The sequence below is a fragment of the Schistocerca americana genome, chromosome 6 (genome assembly GCF_021461395.2).
Source record: "Schistocerca americana isolate TAMUIC-IGC-003095 chromosome 6, iqSchAmer2.1, whole genome shotgun sequence".
Taxonomy (NCBI): domain Eukaryota; kingdom Metazoa; phylum Arthropoda; class Insecta; order Orthoptera; family Acrididae; genus Schistocerca; species Schistocerca americana.
In genome coordinates this window covers 236174957-236187283 of record NC_060124.1, presented here as the reverse complement: position 1 = coordinate 236187283, position 12327 = coordinate 236174957, and the positions used below count along the sequence as shown (strand labels likewise).

The window sequence follows — 12327 nt, the reverse complement described above, 5'->3', positions numbered from 1 at the left end:
GGGAGGGAAAATGTACTACGGAAGACGTTTTTGTGACATGGCACTTAGTAAAAAAAAGTAGCCTGAATGAAAAGAAAACTATCTTCCTAGTATTTGTGGACCTAAAAAAACTTTACAGTATAAAGTGGAGTAATGTGTTCATTAGAAGATCGGATTAAAGTACAGAGACGGACGAATAATCTACACTATGTACAGACCCCAAGGGATGTGAGAGATACAGAAGAGAAGTTTGTTTTGAGAAGGGTGTAGGGCAGATCTACAACCTATCTTCACTAGTGTTAAATTTGTACGTCGAAGAAGCAACGATGGAAGAAAGAAGGGGAATAGATAGGCCAACCAGTGCTAAGATCCCTTTGGTCCGGATGTAAGGAAGACGCAGGAGACGTGCCTAGGGGGGTAAACTGTATGCCTACAACAGAAAATGTTTTGAAGATCAAGTGTAAAGAAGAAGATGAAGAAAATGTGTAGTAAGGGGAGTAACGAACAACGGAATTGGCATATATACGAATATATATGCCACTAGATCTGTAGATCTGCCCTACACCCTTCTCAAAACGAACTTCTCTTCTGTATGTCTTACACCCCTTGGGGTCTGTACATAGTGTAGATTATCCGTCCGTCTCTGTACTTCAATCCAATCTTCTAACGAACATATTACTCCACCTTATACTATCGTAAGTTTTCTTTGCGTGCACAAGTACTAGAAAGATAGTTCTTTTCATTCTGGCTGCTTTCTATTACCAACCGCCATGTCACAATTATATTTTTTCCGTACTAGGTTTTCCCTTCCTGTAACCAAATTGTCCTTCCTCCAGCATGTCTTAAATATTTCTTTAAATTCCCCCGTGTATTATTCTGGCCATCAGTTTATAACTATGATTTATCAGTACCAGACAGAGATCACAAGCGCAACTTTGAAAACAAGAGTCTAAAAACATAGACAATTTTACAAAAACTTGTTTACAGGGTAACACAAAATTGGTTCAGATGGCTCTGAGCACTATTGGACTTAACAGCTGAGGTCATCAGTCCCCTAGACCTAGAACTACGTAAACCTAACTAACGTAAGGACATCTCACACATCCATGCCCGAGGCAGGATTCGAACCTGCGACCGTAGCAGCAGCGCGGTTCCGGACTGAAGCGCCTAGAACCGCTCGTCCAGAACGGCCGGTAGGGTAACACAAAGCAAGGCTGCAATGTGCTACAAGGCCATTTTGACAGTCGCTATGTACTTTTCTAACCATGTAGTGCTACTTTCCACATCGTGGAGGAAATGAAATTACGTCAAGAAAGTCTTTAGCCGCTTAAGACTGCTTCAGTTCTCATTGAATTACTATGCTTCATTATTTGACCCGCACTGCAGAACTCATTTTTAGAAACATTCTTGTAGATGGTTCAGTTCCTGTCACAAAAACCTTGATAGGATTCTGTTGTCATTACAGCTACATTAACGTTTACATCTTTTTAACTGACTTCGCTGAGTGTTTTTGGTGAAAATTAGAATTATCACACAAGGAAATACACTTTTGCATTTGTTTCACAACATTTGGTTTTACACGTCCTTAGGAGCCATGTCAATGCCCGTTTTCTTGTGGTACTGTTTCAAAGATTTTTTCACTTTTTCTAGTACACTTCGAGACAAGGAACCCATAACCACCAAAAAATTAATGGTAATTACAAGTACATCAAGATTTTACAATATACAACATAGAAATTATGTGATGATTTGAGATGCAGATGTTGTAATAGGTAATATACTGAAGGTTAAATACAGAGTTTCACACTACACAAAATTGACAACAGGATAGCATTTATTTTACAACAGAAAGTTAATACTGTGTCAGTAATTTTCACTAAACATAAGACTGGAAATTTTGATTCTAATTATGTAACCGAAAAAGTTCACTAGTACCGAACGAACAGAGGTCCTAGCTTGGAGACGAAATTTCTCAGAATGCACATCTGGAGCAGAGGACTGTATGGAGCTGAGCCATGGACTGTCGAAAAACCGAAAAAGAACAGAACCAAAGCGTCTGACATGTCTTGTTACAGAGGGATGATGGACATGAAGGGCACTGATTCAGATAAGAACCGAGGAGTTTCCACAGAATCGACGAGGAAAGAAAACACTGACTGGATTAAGGGAGGGGATGATGGTACACGTGTTATTATACCATGCAATAACTTACATCTTGCTAGAGGGAGCTGTGAAGTCAAAGACAGTAGTGGAAGACAGATATTGGAATATATACAACAAATAACTGAGGACGTTCGGTGTCAGTGATACTCTAAGATGAAGAGGTTGGCACCGGAAAGTAAATCATGACTGATAGCATCAAACTAGGCGGCAGACTGATGACAAGAAATAAGATCAAAACTTTCCAGCAGGATCATCTCATATTTATATTTTGTTGCAGTCGAGCGACAGTCTGTTTCCGGTAAGCCACATGCAGAAGCTACCCACATGTTTTGTAACGCAGCCGGCCTGTGTGGCCGAGCGGTTCTAGGCGCTTCAGTCTGGAAACACGCGACTGATACGGTCGCAGGTTCGAATCCTGCCTGGGGCATGTTTAATATTTTTTTTGTGGTATTCAAAAAATTTAAAAACCTCTCTCACCCCGGCCTGATTTAGCTTCACTGATCAGGATAGTAAAAATATGCGTATGTTAAGGGAATTTTCATTCACAAAGCAGGCTTATCACATTCACACAGTTCAATACTGTTCTACCCTGATTAAATTGAGCTTAACTTAAATCCCATAAGGCAGTGAAGCAATTTCGAAGTCTCGGTGCGACGAAAATTGTCAGTCGATCTCCTGAATACATTTGTAATAATTATTAACTTTCGGTGATCACATGGGGAAGACCGGAGATCTGCTGGTAAGACCGTGTTAGCCTATTTATTTGAAGTAACTGGATATCTTGAGCATACAAAACGGCAGGTTCGTCCAGTTCCCCACTGATCCCGTGCAACACAGCGTAGCAGACACTGTCAATAATAATCAGTTAAATAATACGCGAACACACTTACTTTAGTTTAGTTCATGTATTAAATTCCTTCTCATACAGAATCTCATCAAGATGGCGACTAGCTCAACAATATATACATATACATCCTCCTTCTTTCACGGCTAATCGGCAAGCATTGCCTCATTCTTTTCATAAGAGAAAACAGATAGCAGAGAAGCTATTCCATGGAGTAAATGGACGCTCCAAGGAATAATAGGGCTTGAAACTACTTTGCATTGATAATCATCGTATCTTAAAGTTTAGGCATCGGTAGGATAAGAAGAGATATTTCGAGATATGTACTGAGTTATATAATTTATAAAATTTCTGAAAATATCGCGGAGAGACCGCTGCAAGAGACATTACACATTGATGTGTGCGATGTCCTTAGGTTAGTTAGGTTTAAGTAGTTCTAAGTTCTAGGGGACTGATGACCTTAGATGTTAAGTCCCATAGCGCTCAGAAGTTTCGCGCAGATTCATTTTCCCCCAGCAGAGATAAGGCAGCAGGAGCTGCTCCCCATCTGCGTCTCGTTCTTGTTTTAGTGTTCTCGGGAAGCCCGCTCTGTTAGAGGAATGCAGCCGATAAAACTGTTTCGAAACTGACGGCTGAGAGCGGTGGCTGTCACTGAGGTCACGCGACCTTCTGTTCTCTAGCGGAGCACCGACCGGGGGACACAAGTACTGGCAATGAGCTGCCTCTCCACAAAGGAGCTCCTACCACAAAATGTAGGGGGCAAGTGCCGAACACCGGGCGAAGTTGACGCAGCCTCATCTGGTCATCGGTGCGGAAAAGGTTGCGCAGTTAGGGAGGAGGCTCGTCAAGACTTTCAGACAGAAACACGGAATGCTGGCGGAGGAGACACCTGCTGAGTCAGCTGCTCAAAGATCGCAGGCGTTCATCCCACTCCGCGTTCCTCAGTTAGCCCTCCGACTTGTTTGGCTGCTTCGTCCCTTCCTGTCTCGTGCTTATATCTTATCTCTACGTGCCTCCCATCCGCGTACGTACTCAGCAAGCCACCGTACAGTGCACGGCGGAGTGTACATCCAACACCGACTCAAAGGAAGGCCTCGGCGCTTGTTGGTGACGTCACGTCAGCTAGGCGCGGCGAACGCCAGGTCTGTTGCAGGCAGAAACGCCTGGGCGTGCTTATCACTATAAATCTCTTATTTTTGGACAAAATGTTTGGTATTGTTTTGGATTCTGCAGTTTTATTTAGATGAAAGATTTTCTTACTATCGTAAAGCTACAAATGAAGATCATAGTTCTGTATTACTGAATCCTGTCGAAACAAACGCAGATCAATATGAGAAGTTATTTGCGGCATTGCAAGCTTCGGAAATTTTACACTGAAGTAACAATATTTACTTGATTCATTTTGTTATCGAAACTTACCCCAACCTTACAATGAACTCGTTTCCTTTATTTATTTATTTTCGTTTGACATCGTCACTGGAAATGTGAACTAATTTACATGTGTAAATGTCCAACTGTTGCCAGTCATTAGATTACAGTCGTTTCCAACGAAAGGAATTCTAAATAGGAAACAAAATAGCTTCATACATCGAAATTACTGCTGAGCTTAAACTTTTTTAAACATGCACATTAGAAAAGATAAATATTGCCCTCTTGCAACTGAAAGGCGAAACTTTATAAGATAAAAAAAATTTATTTGATAAAACAAGTATCTCTCTTTTGCCTCTTCTTCTGTCCCCAACCCCCCCCCCCCCCCCCCAACGTGTACAATCGCAAGGTATTTCATTAACATTCAGTGCTCCTCACAGCATAGTCAACCAAGATACCTAAGGAAGGGCTCCGATATGTTCACAGTTTCTTGTAAAAGCAACCCAGTACAAACGTAACTTCCTCAGATTTACAAATAGGGTAAAGAAGCACGAATTCTATTGCTGCTGCACCATGAAGTTGTTTTTGTATGTCAATCCTTAAAACAGGTGGCAATTTAAGTTCAGGAGTACACTATTTGTTAAGAAGTGTAATGAATTGCACAATTAATTGATTGGAGAAATCTCTCAGAACAATGTGTGTTGGTCAACTACCGCCAATAGTTTCACATTTTCCTGTGTCAGAGAGGGAGACACCACCATTATGAGTATGCCTGCAACAGACCTGGCGTTCGCCGTGCCTAGCTGACGTGACGTCACGAACAAGCGCCGAGGCCTTCCTTTGAGTCGGTGTTGGTATATCGCACCACTATTAACGATTTCATTCCATTTGACTGCTGAGCGAGAGAAAAATGAGTGTCTATAAAACTCCGCACGCGCCCTAATGTCTCTTGTGTACTCTGATGATTATACGTGAGATAACTGTGGTAGGAGCGCAATAGCTGCACTGTCTTTTCCGAATAAAGGTTATCTAAATTTAAGGGGGATCACTGCTGTCAGTTGGAACGGGACATCAAGCGGAATCAGCGGCGACGAGCGAAAATGAGTACCGGACCGGGGTTCGAACCCGGGACCTCCTGCTTACTAGGCAGGTGCGGTAAACACTGCGCCATCGACACAGCATTATCGCAACTGCACGGACTATCTCCGTACGCCGCACAGCCGATCCACATTCTCATCGAAATGTACCGCTGTAGCTGACAGCATTGATCTGCCTTCAATTTACATACAGTGTTTCACAGCTTCGGGATATGCGTCGTCCGTCCTTCCGAAGGAACAGACACCACCATTCAAATAGCTGATAAGCCTGGCTGGGCAATGGATCCACTTCCCTCAGTGCGAAGGTGCAAATACGTCCGGTACACATTTTCGCTCGCCACCGCTGATCCCGTTGAACGACCCGCTGCAGCTGACGAACAGTAATCTCCTTTCAGTTTACCTATAGTGTTCCACAGGTGCGGGATCTGCTTGATGTCTGCTCTTTCGAAAGAACAGACACCACGCTTTCAAATACCGAAATTTACCGAACAGTGCTTCGTAAGGACTAGGTCGTCTGTCTCGCAAGGATTCGCATTCAAATTGCACGAGCATTTTTGTTACACTTTCGTGTAGATTATACCGACTGTTACGATCGTAGCAGCGAGCCTCTGAATTCGTTTGATGTATGACGTCATTCCTATTTGATAAGAACTTCGAATATTGGAAGAGAACTACAGTTCCTTTACAGATGCTTTGCACTTTCAAACAACCCTTGCAATAATTCTTCTACGCGTCTCAGTAATACTAATTTTATGTGCTCGTCCCATTTCATATCGCTTCGTATTATTATATCTAAACATTTATGCGATGTTGCGTGTCCAAGATGTACACTACTTATCTTGTAATCAAATGTTATCGTGTTCTTTCTCTTAATTATAAGGGCTACTTTACATTCAATCACATTTGAACAGAGCTGTCATTGGTAACACAAATTAACATTTGGTCCGACTTTTTTTTTTTACATTTCCCTAAGATCGTTCAACGGCAATGCTTTCCCACAACAGCAATCGGCCACAGCATACCAGAGTGATCAATTGTGAATCGTTTACTGTTCCCAACAAACGCCAATCTTCTTACACTTCCACTGTGCAAACGCGTAAGAGCTTTTTTTTTCTTTTTGGAGACAGTGCGTTTCAGTAATAAAAATAATACTACCCTCTTACTAAGAAGATGATTAATGGAATATATGGAATATATGAATACATGGCTCGAGATGAATGGAGTACCACTTAATTTTGATAAGGCTCAGTGTACACAATTCAATACTTCTCACAGTCCTCCACAAGCTATAATTATAATCCGTTTAAATACTGAAATACAAAAAGCATTTAGTATTCAGTTTTTGGACCTACAGATAGAACACTACCTGGACTGGAATACCCACACTACCTTTGCAAAACTCAACTGCTATAAATCAGGAAATGAAGAAATTAGTGTATTCTGCACGTTTCAGGTCACTAATTAACTGTGGAATCGTTTTCGGGAGAACACAACGTACAGGTATTATGAACAAAACACTGTCTCGATCGCGTTTTTTATTTTTTTTTATTTTTTTTATCTTCATGGTCTTCATTTTTACTTTTAGATACTTACTCACGTCTGCAGGTTCCCGAAATGGCACAAATTTGAAGAAAGGCGGCACTGCGACGCAGAATATTTAACAGATATTGTTTTGTAGCTTACGAAAGAAACATAGTTTAGATTTTTTGTTAACTGGAATACAGGGATATTGTTTTCAGAACATAGGAGCGTTTCTCATGTTACTTCTGGAACATCCTGTAAAGGAATCTTTAAACGGAAAGAAAATACTGTTGATTCTAATCGACATTTAGTGACCAGGTGCGTAAATAATAAGAAAGATGAGGTGACTGATCAATTTATTATTTTACCGATTTTTGTTCTCGTGCGCTGCACAACGTCATTAGCTTCCAGATTAAAGTAGTTCTTGTGACTAACATAATTTAATCAAAAATTCATTTCACATCTCTTCTAATACAAGAAACAACATAAAACCATTTCCCTAGAAAAGGGCTCTAGGGACGAACAACAAACATTAATGCGAAGTAACTTGTGTGTCACAATAAACTTACCTAACGCGGCAGAATCGTACGTTACGCTTTGCGAAAAGTCGGTAGCGACAAATAACCAGTAAAATGTCTGAAAAAGAAGACAAAGCATATATTAGAAAAAGCATACGGCTGGCTACCTCGGTGCTACAATGATTATTTGAACCACCGACTCACACACACACACATACACACACGTACACGTTTAAATGTGTTGGTAGGAACACAACAGGTGTAGACGAGCTTTTTCGTAAGTGAGCGGAGGGACTTGTATTTAACAGCTTTTGGTTGTTTTCGGAAGTCTACAGGGCAAAGTAAGTTTTTGCACCGGCAATCTTCAGAATGAACTATGGGGCGGCCTTATACAATAATATCAGACAGTATATTTAGACAGTTATATCTTATTCCTTCAACAAAAACGATATATCCTCGATGTGCAACGATTAATATCTCTACGATTTCGCTACAAGTTCGCTTCATTAGCTTAGCAGGTAACCTAAAATAGGATAATCGACTGAACTGATAACATGGAAAAACTTTCCGGCAAACATACATTATTTGTCAGCATTTTAGCATCTTCCATCTTGCTGTCAGACCTGTCTGATAAGGAAGCAGAACTTATTATCTTGCAAGCAATATAGTTCATTAACGTACAATTTCGTAGAATTTTTACAAGGAAAAATCTTGCTTGTGTTGGACTAACAGTATCCAACTGTTTCGCCTGAAAACTCACAAAATATTTACGTCAGTCATCCCTGCACATTAACTCTCTCACTGGACTGATGGTTAATAACACAGTCTCATTCAAAAGCTGTTATATTCTCTCAGCGAACAGCAGATGTAAAAAAACTTAAAAATTTGAGTAATAAGCCACAGATTTTAAAACATAAGTCTAAATGCTTCCTCGTGATACACGCCTTCTATTCTGTACAAGCGTTGTCACAGCAGTTTAGAAGCCTTGCACTATGATATCTATTGTAATATACAGTGTAATATTCTCATATGTTTTCAGCTATTGTAAATAATTCGCCTTTACTATACTGGGACAAAGATGAATAAGCGCACTGCTTGAGCAGTGAATAAGATATTTGACTCTGTCTTTAGTTTCATCTGTGGTTTACTTGCCAGTCAGTTGTGCAGCGCCGGGGCGTTCTTATTCGAGACATAGCAGCAAGCAGCTGAGTTTTTCGGAGGATCAGATCTGCTGTTTGTGAATATGGAAGAAACTGTCTGGTATACTTTATTATGGAGATGAAAACTCATTTATAATACTTTCTCGTTCTTTATATTTATGGAGAAGTTCTTGGAGGAATTTTAAAGGAAACGAAGGCATGCGCAAGAATGAAATGTTTTATGTTGTACATTCCTTTTTTGTCAATAATCAGAGTTTAACGTTTCAAGAAGGATTTTCTTTAAAGAAAAACCCACCTCCTTGATTCATAGTAAAGGTTTGAATATTTTGTCATGTGTCCATTGCACACGAAGTCACGATTGTTTCTGATAAGCAAAAACAAAAACTAATACTAGCGAGTAGTTTATTTTCTTTTAGCTGCTGCATCTACTGATTTGGATTTGCTTTCGAGAACTTCCGTACTCCAGACACAAAAAAAAACAGCATTCTGAGCAAGAGATACAGGTAAGTCACTATTGTTTCAGCGCAGATCTCACGTTGCGTTCTTGGGCAGACTATTTGTAGTCGAGACCGTCATGCGTCGCGCAGATTAATTCTCATTGAACAATGTCGGTAATTTCGAAAAGAATTATTTCTTCCGAGGAGTGCAATAATATATTTCTGTCGATACTCCGTGTCAAACATTGCATTTCATATCACGCAACGTTTTTAACTTACTGCGATACTGAGTTTTAGTTACGTAGTTTTCATTGAGCACACAGTTTCTTTTGGGATTTAATTGGATTCAATTTCTTATTTCAAAATTTTCATTTCATGAAGTTTAAAGTTTTATTTCACGACACTGTTCACATGGGTAACACAGGGACAACCAACAGTCAATGTTGCTCGCCAATTGAATGGGATACTTAGAGAACACGTTATATGAAGGGAAGTTTTTGAAATCAATATATTCAGTTATCTCACACACAGACAATTTTTTTATAGACAGCTTATAACAAGGGTTGGACAAAAGTGTGGAACCACACCGAGGAATGCATGACAACATAAATGCAAATGCTAACCAAGCCTGCAGGTTGCCTTGTTGGTTTTGGCCACAAGTGTCATCTGTCCAATGTCCTCAATACGTTGGAAAGGTGAGCGGCTAATTGAATTCGAACGTGGGGACATTCTTCGTGGGCGCTTCCGTAACCAAGGTATTCTAAGTATTTCGTTTTCCAAGAGGCACCGTGTCGAAGATTTTTGCCGCATACAGGGAAAGTGAAAAAACATCAGCAGCCGAGTCACATCGCGGGCGGAAACGTGTGTTGAGTGGTCCTGATTGATCGTTAGTGAAGAAAATTGTGACGAAAAATAAAGAGGACAACAGTTGTAGAAGTCTGCTGAACCGAATGTCACTCTCGCGGACGCTGTCAGCACCAAAATAATAAGCAGAGAAATGTAGGACAAGGTGGAATTCCAAAACCATACACCAGTGATGCAAATGCCCTGGTCAAGAAAACGTGGTGCCGAAGCCATAAAACTTGGACTATAAAGCAGTGGAAGCAAATTCGGCTTGATGAGTCATATTTCTGGCCGAGTTCACGTTCCACGAGTGAAACATGGAACGGGTTCGACAACGGTTTGGACAGTCAGTAGTGATAATCCATGGACCCTATTGTTAGTCTGCGAGGTCGCGTTACTGCAAGGATAAAGTGAGAATTTTTGCTGACCAGGTCCTTCTCATGGCACAATGTTTGTTCCCCAATGGTTATGCTGTGTTACAAGACGGCAGAACCCCTATTCACTCGCATCGTCCAGGACTGGTTTTGCGATAACGAGGATCAAATGTCACATCTTCCCAGACCACCACCGTAAACGGATCTCAGTATTATTGAGTCTTTGTGGTCAACTTTGGAGAGAATGATGTGTGATGACTATCCACCTCCATCATCGTTACGTGAACTCGCCACTATTTTGCGGGAAGAATAGTATAAGACTCCACTGAAAATCATACAGGAACTGTAAGTGTCTAGTCTGAGATGACTGGAAGGTGTTCTGAATGCCAACGTCTTTCCTGCGCCGTATTAGGCATGGTGATGAGTAGTGCTTGTGGTGTTTCGGTATTTTTATCCTAGCCCTGTACATTGTTCCAATTTTTTTTAATTTTACAGTATCCTTTCTTTAGTTTTCAATATATTCATTACCTTTCTCTGAACTATGTGGTGACTTTTTCCAAGACGGAGTAGCTTCTGCTCACAAGGTCATGTGGAACCTGGCGATTTAAATAAAATTAACCAGTTAGTTTGGTTCGTAGCGAAAGGGAGTGTCAGGACAGATTGTAAAACAGAACAGAGTTTAAAAATGTCGATGGGCAAGGGGAATGAAGCGGGAGAAAGGAAAGGTGTGTTCCGCGTTGTGCTGCCTCACTTGTTAATACTTCAAGGTATACTTAAAACACCACCTCGATTGCTATTAAGAGATGTTTTAATCTCCACTAGCGACTGCATTCATTCTCAGGTGACAGATGCAGAGTGCCTTGGTACACATGAAAACCACATGCTATTGAAACTTCTGGAACAAAGCACTTTGTAAAAGCCTAGGTGCTTGTCACCAGCAGATGTTCGATGAACGTAGCTGGAAGTGGAAATCAGACCATTTCGTAACAGCAGCTGAGGTGGGTTCTACGTGCACTTGCCTTAAAGGAATGGGGAGGATGGGTAGGAGATCAGGAGGAAAGCTTCTCTGTATACGACGAAAAAATTAGAAAAGATTAAACTAAAGGATGAAAAACGTACACATTTGGCCATTAAAATTGCTACACCAAGAAGAAATGCAGAAGATAAACGGGTATTCATTGGACAAATATACTATACTAGAACTGACATGTGATTACATTTTCACGCAATTTGGGTGCATAGATCCTGAGAAATCAGTCCCCAGAACAACCACCTCTGGCCGTAATGACGGCCTTGAAACGCCTGGGCATTGAGTCAAACAGAGCTTGGATGGCGTGTACAGGTACAGCTACCCACGCAGCTTCAACACGATACCACAGTTCATCAAGAGTGGTGACTGGCGTACTGTGACGAGCCAGTTGCTCGGCCACCATTGACCACACGTTTTCAATTGGTGAGAGATCTGGAGAATGTGCTGGCCAGGACAGCAGCCGAACATTTTCTGTATCCAGAACGGCCCGTATAGGACCTGCAACATGCAGTCGTGCATTATCCTGCTGAAATGTAGGGTTTCGCAGGGATCGAATGAAGGGTAGAGCCACGGGTCGTATCTAAAATGTAATGTCCGCTGTTCAAAGTGCCGTCAATGCGAACAAGAAGTGACCGAGACGTGTGACCAATGGCACCCCATACCATCACGCCGGGTGATACGCCAGTATGGCGATGACGAATACACGCTTACAATGTGCGTTCACCGCGATGTCGCCCAACACGGATGCGACCATCATGATGCTGTAAACAGAACTTGGATCCATCTGAAAAAATGACTCCATGCTACTGCAAACGTCGTCGAACTGTTCGTGAAAATGGTTGTTGTCTTGCAAACGTCCCCATCTGTTGACTCAGGGATCAAAACGTGGCTGCACGATCCGTTACAGCCATGCGGATGCCTGTCATCTCGACTGCTAGTGATACGAGGCCGTTGGGATCCAGCATGACGTTCCGTATTACCCTCCTGAACCCA

The 12327-nt window shown here is 41.4% G+C and overlaps 1 non-coding gene across 1 annotated transcript; it reads right to left on the bottom strand.

Annotated features, from left to right (window-relative positions):
• Nucleotides 1–5457: 5457 nt before the first annotated feature.
• On the bottom strand, nt 5458–5531 carry Trnat-agu. The gene has a single exon. It is a non-coding gene; the product is annotated as a tRNA-Thr (tRNA).
• Nucleotides 5532–12327: the final 6796 nt, after the last annotated feature.